This window comes from Dipodomys merriami, unplaced genomic scaffold (assembly GCF_024711535.1).
Source record: "Dipodomys merriami isolate MVZ:Mamm:240054 unplaced genomic scaffold, mDipMer1.0.p SCAF_17, whole genome shotgun sequence".
Lineage (NCBI taxonomy): Eukaryota > Metazoa > Chordata > Mammalia > Rodentia > Heteromyidae > Dipodomys > Dipodomys merriami.
In genome coordinates, this window is record NW_027203048.1 from 3,941,292 (window position 1) to 3,959,015 (window position 17,724).

The 17,724-nt window shown below is 47.1% G+C and overlaps 1 long non-coding RNA gene across 1 annotated transcript; it reads right to left on the reverse strand.

The window, feature by feature from the left end:
• Positions 1 to 2,339: 2,339 nt before the first annotated feature.
• On the reverse strand, positions 2,340 to 6,088 carry LOC138828998 (uncharacterized). Its single transcript, XR_011372462.1, has 3 exons — positions 6,009 to 6,088; positions 5,591 to 5,640; positions 2,340 to 2,476 (listed from the first exon to the last, which is right to left on the reverse strand). It is a non-coding gene; the product is annotated as an uncharacterized lncRNA (long non-coding RNA).
• Between the last annotated feature and the right edge of the window lie 11,636 nt (positions 6,089 to 17,724).

The window sequence follows — 17,724 nt, forward strand, 5'->3', positions numbered from 1 at the left end:
ACATCTGGGCTCCGCTCCAGGAAGAACAAATGTCGTCACCTCCTTTGATTCCTTTCACACTGGGGGCTTTTTCCATTTTAATTTGAGCTGACCTCTGACCTGAGCTCCCATTCCCATAGATTCCAGATATTTCCTGTGCCCTCAAACAACTTCCCAAATCAGCCCCCATCTGACTAAAGCCTCCACTGAAGAGGTACTGCATTCCGCAACACAAGCCAGCCTGGACTGGGAGCCCCCCACCTTGGCTTCTCGCCGGAACCAGAGACACTTATATACCCTCTATACCACACCTCGGGGCCCTGGCCAGCTTGGTGCACCCTGAGGATCAGCAACAGCCAGCACCAGGCCAAGGGCACTTTGACAAGATAATAATAATAGGCTTGTTGGTAGAACACCTCTGGAAGTCAGAGAATGTGGTGGCTCAAGAATAAAAGAGCCTCTGGACTCTGGTAGGTGGCTCACGCCTGTAATCCTAGCTGCTCAGGAAGCTGGGATCTGCGGATCAACGGTTCAAAGCCATCCTGGGCAGCAGAAAAGTCCAGAATATTCTTATCTCCAATAAACTACCAAAAAGCCAGAAGTAGAGTTGTGGCTCAATTGGTAGAGTATGTCAGCCCTGAGCAAAAGAAGCTCAGGGATAGTGCCCAGGCCTCGAGTTCAAGCCCTAGACTGGCACACACACACACACACACCTTTTTTGATTTGTACACATACATTCTATGAGCTAGTGCTTGAACACCACACCAACGCTCCTCTGTCTCTCCTGTGAGCCCACCCACCCCACCCACCTGAGGCAGTGTGCCAGGCTGATCTCCCGGTCCCCTCAGTCTACACGGAATGGAATCTAGCCTCCTAGACTGACCATGATCCAACTAGCTCCTCTCTTTGGAGTCCGTTGGCTGGCTCAGGTGTGGCACATTTTTCTCTCATTCCTTGTCCTCACCCATCATGTTTAAAATGACATAATAATCAGAAGGCCAGACATCTTTGTTGATGGAGGCTTGAGGTCATTTCATTACAGCATCGCTTCAGACATCCACCTGGGGACACACCTGCCAGACCGCTGGAAAGGCCTTCCCTATATGGCCTGCCTCCTTCCAAGGGCCCTTGTGACCTATGAGCAATAAGGAGCCCTGTGCTCCTCTGCTCATAGGTCGGTTCTCAGAGACCACGCCCACCCGTGGATGGTCAGAGCCTCTTAGGCTGCTCCCCTCTCTCCCGTCCTGTGGCTGACACGTGCTGGGTAGTTGATTTTTTCCAGATAACTGAACCTACCTCAGAAGGCACCTAGCTTTTCTATTTTAGCTATTAGACATTGGGGGGGGGGGCAGGAAATCTTTCCAAAACATAATATATTCCTCTTTTCCTCCAGCATAAGTGAAAACAGACATAGCCTTTTCTTAGGGCCTCTAGATCCCAAGTTTTCTTTTGAGCCACATTAAAGTGTCTTTTTAAAAAAATTCCAGTAAATACATGATCAATGTAGGGAAACAGAAAATACAGAAAATTGAAAAGAATGGAATTATCATGATCTTACAGCCAGAGGCAACGACTTAATAACTTTTCGTTGTATCACCTTCCTTTTCTCTGAGCAAACAGATGTTATTTCCTCCCCACCCCACCCCTACCCTGCCCGTTTGGGTCATAACTTCAAACTTAGTTCCTTAATGATTGCTGGGTCAGGTAGGCTTGTTTCTCTGAACCCCTTATTCATTCTCTCTCTCTCTCTCTCTCTCTCTCTCTCTCTCTCTCTCTCTCACACACACACACACACACACACACACACACACACACACACACACACACACACACACACGGAAAGGAGGCGTATTTGCTTCTAGCAGGAATTCTGTGTGCAAACAGCAATCAGAGAGAAGCTGGGAGAGCCACTCATCCCATTGGCTCTGCTCCAGCCATGGAGTCTACAGAAAATCGTTCTTGAAGTCTACCAAATTCCAGCCTCGATCCTGACCCTTGAGACAGGCTCTGCAGTGAAGGTCCCACACATCCATCTCAGGGGACCACTCAGAGGCAGGCAGGCACAGGAGAAAGGTTATTGTAAGGTTTATTAGAGGAGCCATATTTCCCCCAAGAGGGAGCACATGGCATCTTACACATCCAGCTAGCAGGAGGGGTGTGAGGGAAGGAAGTGAGCTCAGGTGGGATTTCAGGTGGGTCTGGGCTGGGAGAGGGAGGGGCCAGCTGTATGGCAGGAACTGCAGGGATGGGAGGGGCTCAGGTCTGGGTGGAGCTGAGGACCACAGGTGAGCGTAATACTAACATGCAGCAGTGCCCGAGCCTGGGTTTCAAGACTGGCGAGTCTTGCTTCATCCCCAGAGTGTGGCCATGATCAAAGCAGCCAGATCAGGCAGGTTTCTGTCCCGGATCACAGTCCATACCCCCAGCACAGCATGCACAGGCCCTGCCTGGTTGGCTGGATCTGCGAAGTATCTCTGGTAGGGGCTATTAACCCAACCTGCATGAGAGGAATTCCAACACTGAATGAGTGAGTGAGTGAGTGAGTGAGTGTGTGTGTGTGTGTGTGTGTGTGTGTGTGTGTGTGTGTACTGGCATCAGGGGCCAGGGCACTCTCCCTTAGCTTTTCTACTCAAGGCTGATGCTCTCCCACTTGAGCCACAGCTCCATTTCTGGCTTTTTTTTTTTATGATTACTTGGAGATAAGAATCTCAAGGACTTGCCTGCCCAGGCTGGCCTCAAACTGTGATCCTCAGCTCTCAGCCTCCTGAGTAACTAGGATCACAGGGGTGAACCACAGGTACTAAGGAATTCTGGCTTTAACCGGAAGGGGCTCTGTCTCCACCCCTTTCTTCCCAGGTCCCTGATCCCCAACAGACTCCCTGCTCCTCTGTCAGGAGATGCAGAGGTGCCTCCCAGGCCCTGTCCCTCTGGCCTAACCTGAAAACAACCAAGAGGGCACTCAAGGGACACACCCCTCAACAAAGAAGGTCTGTTCTTAGCTAGTTAGATAAAGAAGAAGCTGATGGCAACCTTCACTAAGAAAGAAAGAAAAGTTCTGATTTTCCAGACTACACAGAGCCATTCTCCAATTCCCAGACATTGAGCTCATCCACTTATTTCTTGAGCCAGGTAAGCACGCGGCCTTCAGTGCTGATTTCATCCTACAGCAGTGTCCTGGTTGGACAGGGTGGTCCTGTCTTGATTGGAGGTCCCCAAGCCCAAGTCCTCAGGCCAGGCCCCAAGCTGTCCTGGAGAGCACTACCTACTGGGTGCTAGGAGCACAAGGGGTGGTAGGTAGATGTGGTGTTGATGATACGAGGACATGGGACACAATTGAACGCAGTCTCCCAGATGGAAAGGGAGGCGTGATGGGGCCATTGTACCTGGGAGGCGGCCATTCTAATCTCCAGCTTTTCCTTTCCGATGACCACTCCCCCAAGGGAGGCCAAGAGCTTGACCTCTGTGGACCCTGCACTCTCTCCCACCCTCCAATATAAGAAGCCAAGGCTTTCTGCCCCAAGGATCAGGGACACGAGGGGCAAATGTCCTTAGCTCTGTGGCCAGATGAACCCAGAACCTCCAAGCAGGTTCTAGTTCCTTTGGAAAGGAGGCTCCGAGGCCCCGAGGCTGGTTCAGGACTTGCAGCCACGCACATCCAGTTTTCTGGGCTCCAGGACACAAGCTCTGAGAGGCAAGAGACAGACCCAAGACAGTAGAACCTCAGCACCCCAAAACCGGAGAGGAACGAGGGGCTGGGGTCTCTCTGTGAAGCAGGAACTCCCAAGGACATGGCCTGGACATGGTAAAGGGGAGCAGCCATGGCCGAGGTTTTGGGGGTGACTGGGGTACATGGGGTGCCGTCCACTCAAGCTAGAAGTTCCGGCTACTCCCCAATAAGCAGGGGACGCTTTGTGTGCAATTAGTTCTCAGAGACCTCCCAAAGTGGGTCCCCTAGGGCAATAGGAGACCCCCGACTCCCCACTTCTCACCCGTAGTTACCACAGGGGTTTCCTGTAGGAGGTGGCGGCAAGATCCCTGCTTTTTTTTTTTTGCCAGTCCTGGGGCTTGAACTCGGAGCCTGGGCACTGTCCTTGAGCTTCTTCTGCTCATGGCTAGCACTGTACCACTTGAGCCACAGCACCACTTCTGGCTTTTTCTGTGTATGTGGTACTGATGAATCGAGCCCAGGGCTTCATGCACACTAGGCAAGCACTCTACTACTAAGCCACCTTCCCAGCCCTTCCCTGCTCTTTTGTTGAAGATGGTTTATCATGGCCCTGGGCAAGTCATCCTCAGCTGGGACTTTTCTTCTGTCTTTTCTTTTCCCAGAGGTGACCCTCCCTGCAGCCCGCTGCCTTCCCACCTCCAATTATATTAGATATCTGCATCTGTTCCAGAATTTTCCCAAGATTCCCCCTCTCAGGGAGGCAACCCCTGAGCCTGTACTCAAGGTCTCTGGCAGCTGGGTAAGCGTTCAGCCCAGTCGTTTAGAGCGAGGCACTCTGTACCTGCGATCCTGGCATCGTAATTAATAGAACCCCCACCCCCACCCCCCTCCGGGCAAAAGGTGGCTCGGTTTGAGCAATAACCAACAGGGATGGCTTGTGTGTGCTTCCTTTCCAGCCTGATGTTCTATGGAAGTCCACCTCTCTCTCTCTGTCTCTCTGTCTCTGTCTCTCATTCTCTGATTTGGTGAATCCAAACTCCAGCTCATGAGGAAAATCACTTGGGGAACTCTCATAAACACCACCATCTAGGTCCCCCCTCCCCCCCAAAAAGAACATTAAAACCGAATCTTCAGGAGTGGGGCCCAAGCTTTGACTTTTGTTCAGCCTTTAGGGGACGCTGATGTGCAGCCGGGACTGGGGCGGGTTTCTCCAATTACAGCAGGTGCCCTGGAGCTCTGCCCCCCTCCTCCCGCCCCACCCCTGCCCCCCACCTCACCCATCTCCCTTACTTCAGTCCCTGATCCTCCTGGCTGCTAGTTTCCCTGGTCCTGTCCTTTGTGCCCTCCCTCTTCCAGCTGCCAGGCCCGGCTGCCATGCTGCCCATCCTTCTCCTCTCCTGACCCCTGAGCAGGCAGGACTGTGTTGCTCTCTCCCTCACAGGCCCCTGCCCTCGCCCCCATCACTTCCCTGTATCATCTGCTCCCTGAGCACAATACAGGCCTCCTCGAACGTAGACTGTGAACTCCATGGAGTGCATCACGTCTGATTCATTGTGAGAGATCCCAGGGCCCACATCCAGTGTTCACTGAAGGCCACACCTGCCTGAGGGACTGCCACTGCTGAGCCTGAACTTGAGTGGTACCACCAACCACCACCCCGGGCAGCAACACATGCTGCCTTTCCAAATACACTTTTTTCCTGCATATGAAGTCACTCATTCTGTTTTATGGTGTCTACCATGTTCTCTGTTCCCTGCCAACCCCCTGTAGTGATGGAGAGCTATCTTTAACTGGCCCATCTCCCTCTCATGGGCAGCTTGGCAACCCATCTTGCACATAAAGAGTATTCAGTAAATACTGATGAACGCATTAACAAAAGGTGATTTTTCCCTAGGGTAGACTATTATACAACCATGTAAAAGGAAGTGAAATACTGATACTTACAACAATATGAACCATATGAAATGTTGTGGAATCATCCAGAATAAGCAGATCTATAAAGAAAGAAAGAATAGTGGTTAACAACAGCTTCAGGGAGAAGAGAAAGAAACTAATTACTGTTAGGTGTGAGTTTCCGTGGAGAGAATAAAAATGTGTAGAATTGGATGGCGATGATGGTTGTCAAACCTTATGACTACTAAAATACCTTAAAATGGTGGCTTTTATGGTATTTGACAATTGGCTGATAGATTTTCTCTTCTATACTCTGTTCTCAAATGTTCAGCCCCTCTTCTTCCTCCTCCCCCTCCTCCCCCTCCTCCTCCTCCTCCTCCTCCTCCTCCTCCTCCTCCTCCTCCTCTTCCTTTTCCTCCTTCTCCTCCTCCTCCTCCTCCTCTTCCTCCTCCTTCTTCTTAAGAACCACCTGGAATATCTGCTGAAAAGGCATGTTCACAGGCCTCCTCTTTGTCCCTTTCCATTCAGTAGCCTGGGGAGGAGCCCAGGGATCTGTATTTGACTCTCGTGTACAGCTTCCTGTTACCCCAAGGCTTGGGCAAGAGAATTTCTAAGCAAACCTCAGAACCTCGGAAGACAAATAAAATTCTTTAACCTATTATTTAAGTGGGGGTGGAGCTGAAGATTTCAAATACAACCGAAACTTTGTTTTTAGTCTGCTTCTTATTAAAACCAGACCAGGACCTAAAGAAACCCATCAGGAATAGGTAATGAAGTAATCACGATCATAATAAAAGAACAGAATGGAAAAACTGCCTAGCCCGGAGCAAGCCACACACACAAAAAAAATTGTCTTCTGCCTGCAGTGCTCCACTGAGCCATTCCGATGAAAATACCCTAGCCAGAAGGAGAGCTTAATTTGGGTGGAGGGTGGACTAAACTTCAGAAAACCTCAGTCTCTGCCCCCAGTGTAAACGTCCTCCTCCTCGCAGACACCCACTCCAGCCCCGAGCTTTGTATGCACTCAGTGATTAGGCCTCTCTCTGGGGTTACAATGAAGCAGAGCTGTAAATCGGTATTAGAATGTGATCAAAAGAAATGTCTGCATGCAATTATTTTGTGTTGTGACCAGAGCCGAGAGGCGGTGGTTTTAAAGTGCCAGCGTGGTCACGTGACCAGCTCTCCCATACATCCACACACATGACTTTGGTCCCCACCAACCACCTCACAGGAAAGACAAAGGCCTGGGTTTTCCCATTGTTGCTTCTTTGTTCCCCACCCCTGCTCCCCAGCCTGCCTTCACCCAGTGCCCCGAGGAAGTCTTGCTAACAACCTCTTGCCCCTAAAAGTAGCAGTTACAGTAATTTGAGAACAGACATCTCTTGCCTCCCAGAAATTCGTTGAACTAAACTTTAAATTGAATAAAGGGTGAAGGAAGGGAAATCACATTTGTGAGGGATGTCAACAGAGTTGTGGGTTCTGGGCTGGGCTAGGTCACCCACGTCTTCACATTCCCCCTGTGAGCCACCACACAGCCCCAAGGGAGGCCATTCCCCCCACCCCCAAACACACACACACACACACACACACACACACACACACACACACACTTTGTTTATTAGAACCTGAGACTCAGAGCAGCTGGTACTCCATGGCCACAAGGTCAGTAAGTGGCCTTGTCAAATCAAGAGAGAACATGTCCAGCCAGGTCTGATGGTGCACACCTGTAAGCCTAGCTGCTCAGGATGCTGAGATCTGAGGAGCACAGTTCAAAGCCAGCCCAGGCAAGAATGTCCATGAAACTCTTATCTCCAATGAACCTCCAAAAAGCCAGAGGGAAGGTGTGGCTCAAGTGGTGGAGCACCAGCTTTGAGCAAAACAAAAACAAAAACAAAAACAAAACTCAGGGACAGCACTCGGGCCCTGAGTTCAAGCCCCAGCACTGGCATGTACAGGCACACACAGGAATAGGAAAGAAAAGGAAAACCTATAGTGTGGGGACACTATTAGACTGTCTTGTGGCCACTGGCCTGCCAAGACTCCATCATCTATCCCCTATACCCCTGGGAGGGTGGGACTCAATCTATCCTGTGTCATCTGACTTCCCCGGGGCAGGCAGGCCACCATACATCAATGCCTTAAACCTAAACTACTGCCTTTGGGTATGGTGCTGTCGGTACAGGTGTGTTCCAACGTTGTATTTTGACATCCTAAGTCAAGGGCTTCCATCCATGTCCATGCCATGTCTACCAGATCAGCTTCCTCTATCACCTCTTCCTCTCCTCCAGCCTCCACCCAAATAACCCCAGCGGTTCTTTGAGGATCTCATGGGTTTTTTCCATGCTTACACCAACCCATTCTCGTAAGCACTAAAACAAGTAGTAAGCATCTTGTAGGCCTTCATGAGTTATCGTCTTTTGCTGGTGGAGGGTCTGGCCTCAATGTTGAGGGACGCTAACTGACCAGGGTGCTGGTTGAATGGAGGGTATAGGTACTGTCACTGAGCTGATTTTTGCTCAAGGCTGGTGGTACTACTTAAGCCATAGCTCCACTACCGACTCTGGGGGGTTAATTGGAGATGAGTCTCATGGACCTCCTGCCTGGGCTAACTTCAAACCACAATCCTTAGATCTCAGCCTCCTGAGTAGCTAGACTCATAGTCAGGAGCTATTGGCTACTGGCTGGAGTATTTCTTACATTAGCCAGGTAGTGATGGCTCACGCCTGTAATCCTAGCTACTCAGGAGGCTGAGATCTAAGGATATCGGTTCAAAGCCAGCCCTGGGCAGGAAAGTCCACAAGACTCTTCTCTCCAATTAATCACAGAAAAAGCTGGAAGTGGTGCTGTAGCTCAAGTGGTAAAGTGCTAGGCTTGAGCAAAAGGAACATAGGGACAGCACCTTGGCCCAGAACTCAAGGCCCAGGACTGGCAAAAAATAATTTTATATATATGTATATATATATGTATATATATATATATATATATAATTATATATATATGTATATATATATATAATTATATATATATGTATATGTTTTTTGTTATATGATGCTAATGCTCACTTAACAGACAGTGTTCAGTTTACACTGTAAATGTTTCTGTGTACAGAGAAGTTAAACAATTCATGGGACTCATTTTATCACATTTGCTTTTTGCAGTAATGTGGAACCAAACACAGTATCTCTGAGGTATGCCTCTGTGTGTGCGCGTGTGTGTGAGTGTGTGTGTCTGTGTGCAAATGGTATTTATTTGTCTGGTAATTTGTCTGGTGTCTGACACAAGCCTATAAGCTCCATGAAGACAAGGACGATTCCTGTTTTTTTCTCCCTGACACTCTTAATGATACTGTGATTCAATAAATGTGTGTTGAATGAAAAAAGGACCACTTCTTAAGGCAACCAAGTCTTTCTCAGCTCTTTTTGTCACCAGACACTTGGGAAAATAGGGCTTAGGAAACAACTTATGAGAAAAGCAAAGTAGGAACTTATTCTAGTCTGTGACAGCAAAATGCCTGGGAGCTGAATAACTTATATATTAAAGGAACTTATTTGGCCCATAATTTTGCTGGCTCTGTGAGGGCCCCAAGGCTCCATCACATGATGGAGAAACAGAGAAGGAAGTGTCATGGAGAAGAGGCACACATGAGTGCAGACAGACAGCCACGCTTATAACAACTCATTCTCTAGAGAACCAATCCTGTCCCTGGAGACAGTATTAACATATTCATGAGGGAGAAGCCTGCATGACCTAGTTCTCTCTCTTCCTGGACTCCACTTTTTTTTTTTTTTTTTGGTTGGTTGTGTGTCTTGAACTCTGGGCCTGGACACTGTCCCTCAGCTCTTCAGCTCAAGGCTAGCACTCTACCACTTGAACCACAGCGCCACTTCTGGTTTTCTGGTGGTTCATTGGAGATAAGAGTCTCACAGACTTTCCTGCCTGGGCTGATTTCGAACTGTGATCCTCAGATCTCAACCTCCCCTGTGTAGCTAGGATTACAGGCTTGAGCTACTGGCACTGGATTTGGCTCCACATTTTAAAGGTTCCCCCACCCAATACTGACACAGTATTGCCCAAGTATTGAACCAAGTTTCCAGGGCATAGATCTTTGGAGGGACAAACACAGCTCTGTCTTTCACCATATCCTTGCTACTTCAGGGCTGCTGGAACTCACCTGTCATGGTCTTGTGGGGGGCTTTTACTACTAGGTTGCACATCCATGTCTTTTGGTTGCATGCATGAGACTTATGTATGCTAGCTCCCGATTCATTTTCTATGTCATTGTTAATAGGCAAGTCTTACTGAGGTTTCTTTCATTTTTATTCATCTATAATAGGTTAAGGCTGTCTATACCCTCAAGTACAATTTTCAAAAGTCATATCTAGATGATCAATAGGGTATTTTTTTTCCTCCTGAAAAAAAAAAAAACAATAAAACTCCACTGCCAATTTCAAGAGAGAAAATCAGTGGGGAAATGAGACTCGTTTCGAAGTCCATTGCCTTGAAGCCATTGTTGATGGCACACACATGCTCCGTCAAGTGAGGGGCACTCCACGAGGTTACTTTGATTTATTGCTCATGTATTTCCCCAAAGCAGATGGCGACTGGCAGAAGCTGTGGGCTGCCAAAAGTCTGAAGGGATGTGTAAAATCTTCTCAGGAATCAGAGATGGTTTCGTTTCACGGCTTGGTTTGAGGGGCTGCCTGGCAGATCCTGATACAAATAACTACATGAAGCAGACTTAAACCCTGGACATGTGGAGGCCAGAGACTGAGCTGGGACCAACCACTAATTGGCAAATGAATTCCCCACAGACCACCCTGCCACTTCCTATTTGCTGGCAAAAGTCTCACCATCTGGGCCCAATAGGACTATCTTGATCAGGCCCACGGAGGGATGGACACAGGGGAGGGAGGTTTCCGCTGAGGTTCTAAATCCACCAGAGCTCCTGAAAATAGGCAAAGCTCACTGGACCACAGAGCAATAGGCAGGGCCTACCAACTGCCCCTTCCTAAAACCAAGTGTCATTTTTCTGTTTTATGGCCAACCAGGGGAGAGACTGCCTTTGAAAGCAACATATCTTTATTTGCTTCCCTACCCTCATACACCAGACAGACTCTGTTGTGTAACCGGGAGAGGTGGACAGGTGTTTGAGTCTGTGTTCCAATACTGTAGCAAAATGCTGAGCATGGGTTCTTTATAAAGAAAAGAGGTTTGCTGAATTCATGGGTTTTGGAGGCTGAAATTTCAAGGTGATCTGACCTCTGATGAGAAGCCCTTGTCTGGGTCACCACACAAGGATGACACCAAGAAGGGACTGGGTGCAAGAGGAAGCCATCACGTGGTGGGTGGGACCGGAAGCCAGAGAAAAGGGGAGGGGCCAGTCTCATTCTCTAATACCAGCCCCGCCCCCTGGACAACTGACAAGGTTCCCAGGAGAACTACATTAATTCCTCTCCAGGACAGTGCCCCCAATGATCTAATTACCTTGCACTAGGCTCCACCCAGTAAACTGCCCACCCCTTTTTAATATTGTCACACTGGACGCCAAGCTTCCGGCACATGAAGCCTTGGCGTATACACTCTTCAAACCCCAGCAGAGGGTAAAGCATGCATAACCTACAATTTACCATTTTGAGCCTCTTAAAATATGTGATTCAGCAGTGTGGATACGTTCACAAGTTGTATAACCATCACTACTATCCATTTCAGAATGTTTTTTATCATCCACATGATAACCCTACACCTACTAAACAATAACCACCTTTTCCCCTGATTCTATTTCTCTGTCAATTTGACCATCCTAGGTAGCCCATATAACTGGGATCAAACATTATTTGTCCTTTTGTGTGTGGCTTTTTCAAGTCTACATTTGTGGCATGTTAGAATTTTCTGCCTTCTATAGTTGAATTTCATTGCATATATATGCATTTTGTTTTATTCACTTACCTGTGATAATCATTTAGATTATGTGTATGAGAGAGAGAGAGAGAGAGAGAGAGAGAGAGAGAGAGAGAGAGAGAGAGAGAGAGAGAGAGAGAGAGAGAGAGAGAGAGAGAGAAGATCATTGCCTGGGAAATGTTGTGTGCTTTTTTTTTTTATGCTCTAGGCTAACTCTCTCTCACTTGAGTTACAGTTCTACATCTGGCTTTTTGATAGTGAAAGATAGGAGTCTCATGGACTTTCCTGCCCCAGTTGGCTTCAAATGGTGATCCTTAGATCTGAGCCTCTTGAGTAGCTAGGATTACAGATGTGAGCCACCGGAGTCCTGCTCACTTGGATTCTTTTTGCCTGTGGATTACTGTGAATATTGCTACAATAAACATTGTGTAAGAATTTGTTTGAATTGGTCTTTTCATTTCTTTGGGCTATATGCCTAGGAGCAGAATTGCTGGACCACAAAGCAGTTCTTCATTTTGTTATTCTTGCCCACACTGGGGTTTGAACTCAGGGGCTAGCATTTGCTCAGCTTGCTTGTTTGGCTGGTGTCCTACCAGTTGAGCCACACCTCAAACTCAGCTTTCTGGTTATTTAGTGATCGAGTCTCACAGATTCTCCTGCCTGGGATGGCTTTGAACCACAATCCTCCAGACCCTCAGTCTCCTGAGTAGCTAGGATTATAGGTGTAAGCCACTAGTATCTCAACCTATCTTTAGCTTTTTGAGGGACCACCAAACTGTTTTCCAAGTGGTTGCACCAGCAATGCACAAGGCTTGAGTTTTGTCACATCCTCACCAACACTTTTGGCTGACACAAATACTTTCTACTTGTTTCATTTGGTTTGTGTTTGTTGTTGTTTATTGTTTTTTCAACAATAGACAGCCCAATGAAATGAAGTGACATGCTACTGTAATCTAACTTGCATCCCAAATCTTTTCATGTTGAACATCCTTCAATGAATCATTTATATCTTGTCTTTGGAGCAGTATCTATTTAAGTCTTTGGACCATTTTTGAATTGAAGTATGTGTTTTTGTGGTTGAGCTGAATGAGACTCATATATTCTGGATATTAATCCCTATCTGATATATGATTTGCAAACATTTTTTTCACTTTCTTGATAGAGTCCTTTGATGTAATCCCTTAGCTTTGTTATAGTACTTCCCAGCTTAAAGACACGTGTGTAGCCAGGCACTGACGGCTCACCTGTAATCCTACCTACTCAGGAGGCTGAGATCTGAGGATTAGGGTTTGAAGCCAGTCAGGGCAAGAAAGTCCATGAAACTCTTATCTCTAATTAACCACCAGAAAACCAAAAGTATCGCTGTGGCTCAAGTGGTAGAGTGTTAGCACCCAGGCCCTGAGCTCAAGCCCCAGGACTAGGAGGGAGGGAGAGAGAAGGTGGTAAAGGAAAAAGAAGGGGGGAAGAAAGAGGGAGAGGGGGAGAGAGGGAGGGAGAGGGGGGGTCTTTTGAATGGAGTGGAGAGGAGGTGTGGGGGGAATTAATGTTGGCACAGAAAATTGGAGATTTCATAGTGGGGTTGTTTAAGCAAGGTCATGAGCTTGATGAGATTTGGGAGGGGCTATGGATGAGGAGAGATGAGCGTGCACAAAATAATCCTTTTAGAAAGAAAAATAAACTTACCAGGAAACCTTTTAGAATTGCCAGTTTGTGTTGTGCTGCACAATCATTTGAGGTTTGTGGTGGTGAATTCAGAATGAAAATTACCTCAGCAATTGTGTGTGTGTGTGTGTGTGTGTGTGTGTGTGTGTGTGTGTGTGTGTGTGTGTGTGTACATGCACTATGCCTGCCATTCTCCATGTATAATCTAGCAAGTTGCTTTCTTTCTGGTGAGATGTGTGCACGCTGTTCTACAGACTTAGTGTTCTGTTCCACAGCTTATTGAATTGTTCCCCAGTGACGCTGGCCAGGTCACTCCTAATTCTTCACCTTGGTAAAGAAAGCTTGCAAAAAAGAACCCTTACAGCTGCCTCTTACACTCTTATTTCTCCTTGCACCAAGGGATAGATTTACTGAACCATAAGGTCAGTGCATTTAAAAAAATCTAATAGATTCTATCTCCAAAGTGACTTTACCAATGTAGATACCTAGCAAGAGAATATGAGAATCTTGCCCACACCTTTATTAGCCCTAAACTCAAGTACACCTTCTGTTTTTCTTGTCTGATACAGCACGAAGGGGTCTCTTGTGTTCCGGTTTAGAGCTGTCACATCTTTGCGTAGGTGTGTGGGAATTGTCCTTGTTTTCTGGTGTATTCTTTTCATATTGACCTTTAATTGCTACTTCATATGTTTTGAATATGAATTATAGCATAATCATACATTATAATTACTGCAAATGTCTCTTAGTTGCTAGTTTTCAATTTCATTTATCCTGGTTTTTATGTATACAAATTTGTTGATATTTCCTATGACTTTGGTATTAGGTGTCTTATTTCACATCTTCTTATTGCTGATTCATAAAAATAGTATCCTAGATTTTTTTTTTCTTGGGAAATGTTTGTCTGTTTTCTTTTGTTGCTGTATTTTTTTGTGAGCAGAAAATAGGGCTTGATGGGCTAGGAAGGTGGCTCAGTGGTAGAGTGCTTGCTTTGCAATGCCTGAGGCCCTGGGTTCGATTCCTCAGCACCACATAAGCAAAAAGAAAAAAAGCCAGAAGTGGCGCTGTGGCTCAAGTGGTAGAAGCACTAGCCTTGAGCTGAAAAGCTGAGGGACAGTGCCCAGGCCCAGAGTTCAGGCCCCACAACCAGACCCAAAAAGAAAAAGAAAAAGAAAATAGGGCTTGAACTCAGGGTGTCACCTTCTCACTTGGTTTTTTTACTCAAGGCTGGAGCTCTACTACCTAAACCACACCTCCACTTCTAGCTTTTGTGTGATTCATTGGAGAAAAAGTCTCATGGACTTTCTTTCCCAAGTTGGCTTCAAAACAAGATCCTTAGATCTCAACCTTCCGAGTAGCTATGATTACAGGGGCGAGTCATGACCCACCAACCCTAGGCAGGCTAAAAAGTTTTTAAGTTAAGCTTATTTTGTGATGGTCCTGGGCTTGGAACTCAAGGCCTTATGCTCTTATCCAGTAGGATAGGCCAAATTGATTGGTTAATGGTTATTTCCCTTTCAGGCTATAAAAGTCTCCCTCTGTATTCACTGGGTACAGCAATTCAACCATTCCTTGTTTGGAGTTGACCAGGTCATAAAACAAACTCCTGTGTGTGTGTGTGTGTGTGTGTGTGTGTGTGTGTGTGTGTGTGTGTGTGTGTGTGTGTGTGTGTGTACTCGTGTGTGTGTGTGTGTGCGCGCGCGCGCGTGCGTGCATGCACGCGTGTGCACGCGCACAGACACACTGTACTGATACTTCTGTGGCTAGAACTCAGGCCTCACACTATCCCTTGGGTTTCCCACTCAAGGTTTGTGCTATACCACTGAGCCACAGCTCTTCCTCCTCAAACTCTTAAGTCTCATTAAACTTTTGAGATCTGACCGGAAAACCTCTGTTCTGCCTTTTCAAACTAGGAGTGCATTTTAATGCATGTGTTAATACAGAAATTCTTAATGTGTTAATACATAAATATGTACTTATGTGTTCATATTATCATTTTGTCAATCTTAATTACAAAGCTGGTGATTGATATTTCCCTGGATATATAAATGACTGTGCTTTTTTTTTTTGCTTTTTTTTTTTTACATAGTCACTTGCTCCAGCAAGCCTTGAACTTGAGATCTTCCTTCTTCTACCTCCTTCATGAATGCTGGGATTATAGGCATGCACCATCATATAGATATTATTTTAATGGCTATCTTCCCAATATTGGAATTATTCAATTTAGTATATATCTGTGAGTCTTCTTTTATGACTCTTGTTGAGCTTCATAATTTTCATTTTGCTTCTCAGATTTCTTTTTAGGACTAACACTAAATATGTTATGAGTTTAATTGTGTTGTTAAAGAATAGCTATATTAGACAGGTGCTGGTGGCTCACACCTATAATCCTAGCTACTCAGGAGGCTGGGATCTGAGGATCACAGTTCAAAGCCAGCCTGGGCAGAAAGTCCATGAGATTATTATCTCCAATAAACCACTCAGAAAACAAGAAGTGGAGCTGTGGCTCAAGTGGTAGAGCTCTAGCATTGAGCTGAAGAGCTAAGGGACAGTGTCCAGGCCCAGAGTTCAAGCCCTACAACTGACCAAAAAGAAAAGAATAGCTACATTAGCCAGGCACTGACTGGTGGCTCATGCATGTAATCCTAGCTATTCAGGAGGCTGAGATCTGAGGATGTTGGCTCAAAACCAGCCCCAGGCAGAATTGTTGATGAGACTCTTTATCTATTTGTTTGTTTGTTGGTTGGTTGATTGGTTGGTCTTGGGGCTTGAACTCTGGGCCTGGGTGCTGTCCCTGAGCTCTTCAGCTCAGGGCAAGCACTCTACCACTTGAGCCACAGCGCCACTTCCAGTTTTCTGGTGGTTAATTGGAGATAAAAGTCTCACAGAGTTTCCTTCCCAGGCTGGCTTTGAACTGTGATTCACAGATCTCAGGCTCTTGAGTAGCTAGGATTACAGGCTAGGATTACTGGCACCAGCTTCAGTGAGACTCATCTCCAGTAAACTACTCAGAAAAAGATAGAAATGGTGCTGTGGCTCAAGTGATAGAGTGAGCACAAAGAAGCTCAGAGACAACACCCAGGGTCTGAGTTTAAAACCTAGGACTGGCAATCAATCAATCAATCAATTAATTAAAAAGAAATAAGAGTAGCTACATATATTTTCTATATATATTTTCAAATCAGTCACTCACTGTTGCATAGAAACAAAGCTGTTTTGCATGGATGTTCCCAGATGACATACTTTGTGGGAACCTTCTCTAGCGAGTTTCCTTCCTCCCTCCCTCCCTTTCTCCTTTCCTTCCTTCCTTCCTCCCTCCCTCCCTCCCTATTTCCCTCCCTCCCTCCCTCCCTTCCTTCCTTCCTTCCTTCCTTCCTTCCTTCCTTCCTTCCTTCCTTCCTTCCTTTTTTCCTCCTTCCTTCCTTCCTTCCTTCCTTCCTTCCTTCCTTCCCTCCCTCTTCCCTGGGGAGAGTGGAACTTAACGATCCATCTAGAGAGACAGGGGAGATGATCAGTCTCCTGGGAGAAGACCTCACTCAGCTGGCCATGGATGCTTGTCTGGAAAGTAGTGGCTGTGATTCAATCCAAGAAGAAGGTACGTGGGCCCAGCGTGTCTTTTGTCTGTCCCGTGGCATCGTGCAGCCTCATTACTCATGCTCACAGAGCAGGATGACACAGACACTGTCTCGTGCTTAGTCACCCACTGCTGTGCACCCTGGGAAGTGTGCTTGTGCATCCTCTAGACAGGCCCCAAACCCCTTTGGGGCAGAGTATAGCTTCCTTTGTGGCCCCATGGAAATGCAACTGAGGCTGCCAAGCTCTGAGCTTCTGTCTCTAGCACACCTCATTCCCACTATGTGTGTGTGTGTGTGTGTGTGTGTGTGTGTGTGTGTTATGGGGGGGGAGAAAGAGAGATCCATGAACATCTGAGCCCCATGTCCACCTCATGACCATTGCACACATAACTGCCGGTCCATAAGTGACGTCCATCAAGTGGGAAGGAGGTCACTGTGACTCCTCTATTCCAGTCACCCCTCTCCTGCGTCCCCAGAGGCCCTCAAAGAGCCAGGCCTCACCTCTATCTGCCTCTGACTGTCCTCACAGATACTCAGCTCTTCCGTTCCTCTTCCTTCTGGGGTCCAGCTGCTCCATTGTCCATCCTGGCTCGTGGTGTGCCCACAAGCAAGGCACCTGCCTTCAGAGCCCATAGACAGAAGTTCTGGGAAGCCGAGAAGCTCGTGATAGTCCGCCAGCAGAGTTCTGCTGACCTTCATTTCACCCAAAGCCCACTGCCACACATTTTTTCCCCAAACAGCCATGTGCCAAAGCTGGAGATGTCTTCAGGCCAAGAAAGGAGGATGTGAACTGTATGAGAGCTGGGGAGAACCCAGCCCCAAACACACAGATGGGACTCGGGGCCATTACCTGCCTCTGCTCACCTCGTTCAGCATCTAGATGAGGAGTGGGTGCTGTGAGCTGTGCACAGAAGGGGGATGTTCCAGGGAGAGGTAAAACCCTTCCAGGTGCAATCCCTCACCTGGAACCTAGCCTCCCCCACCCCCCACCTGGGTGGTGGCAGTTCTAGCACAGCAGATGGGAGAGACACTATTTGAAGGTGTCTGCCTACT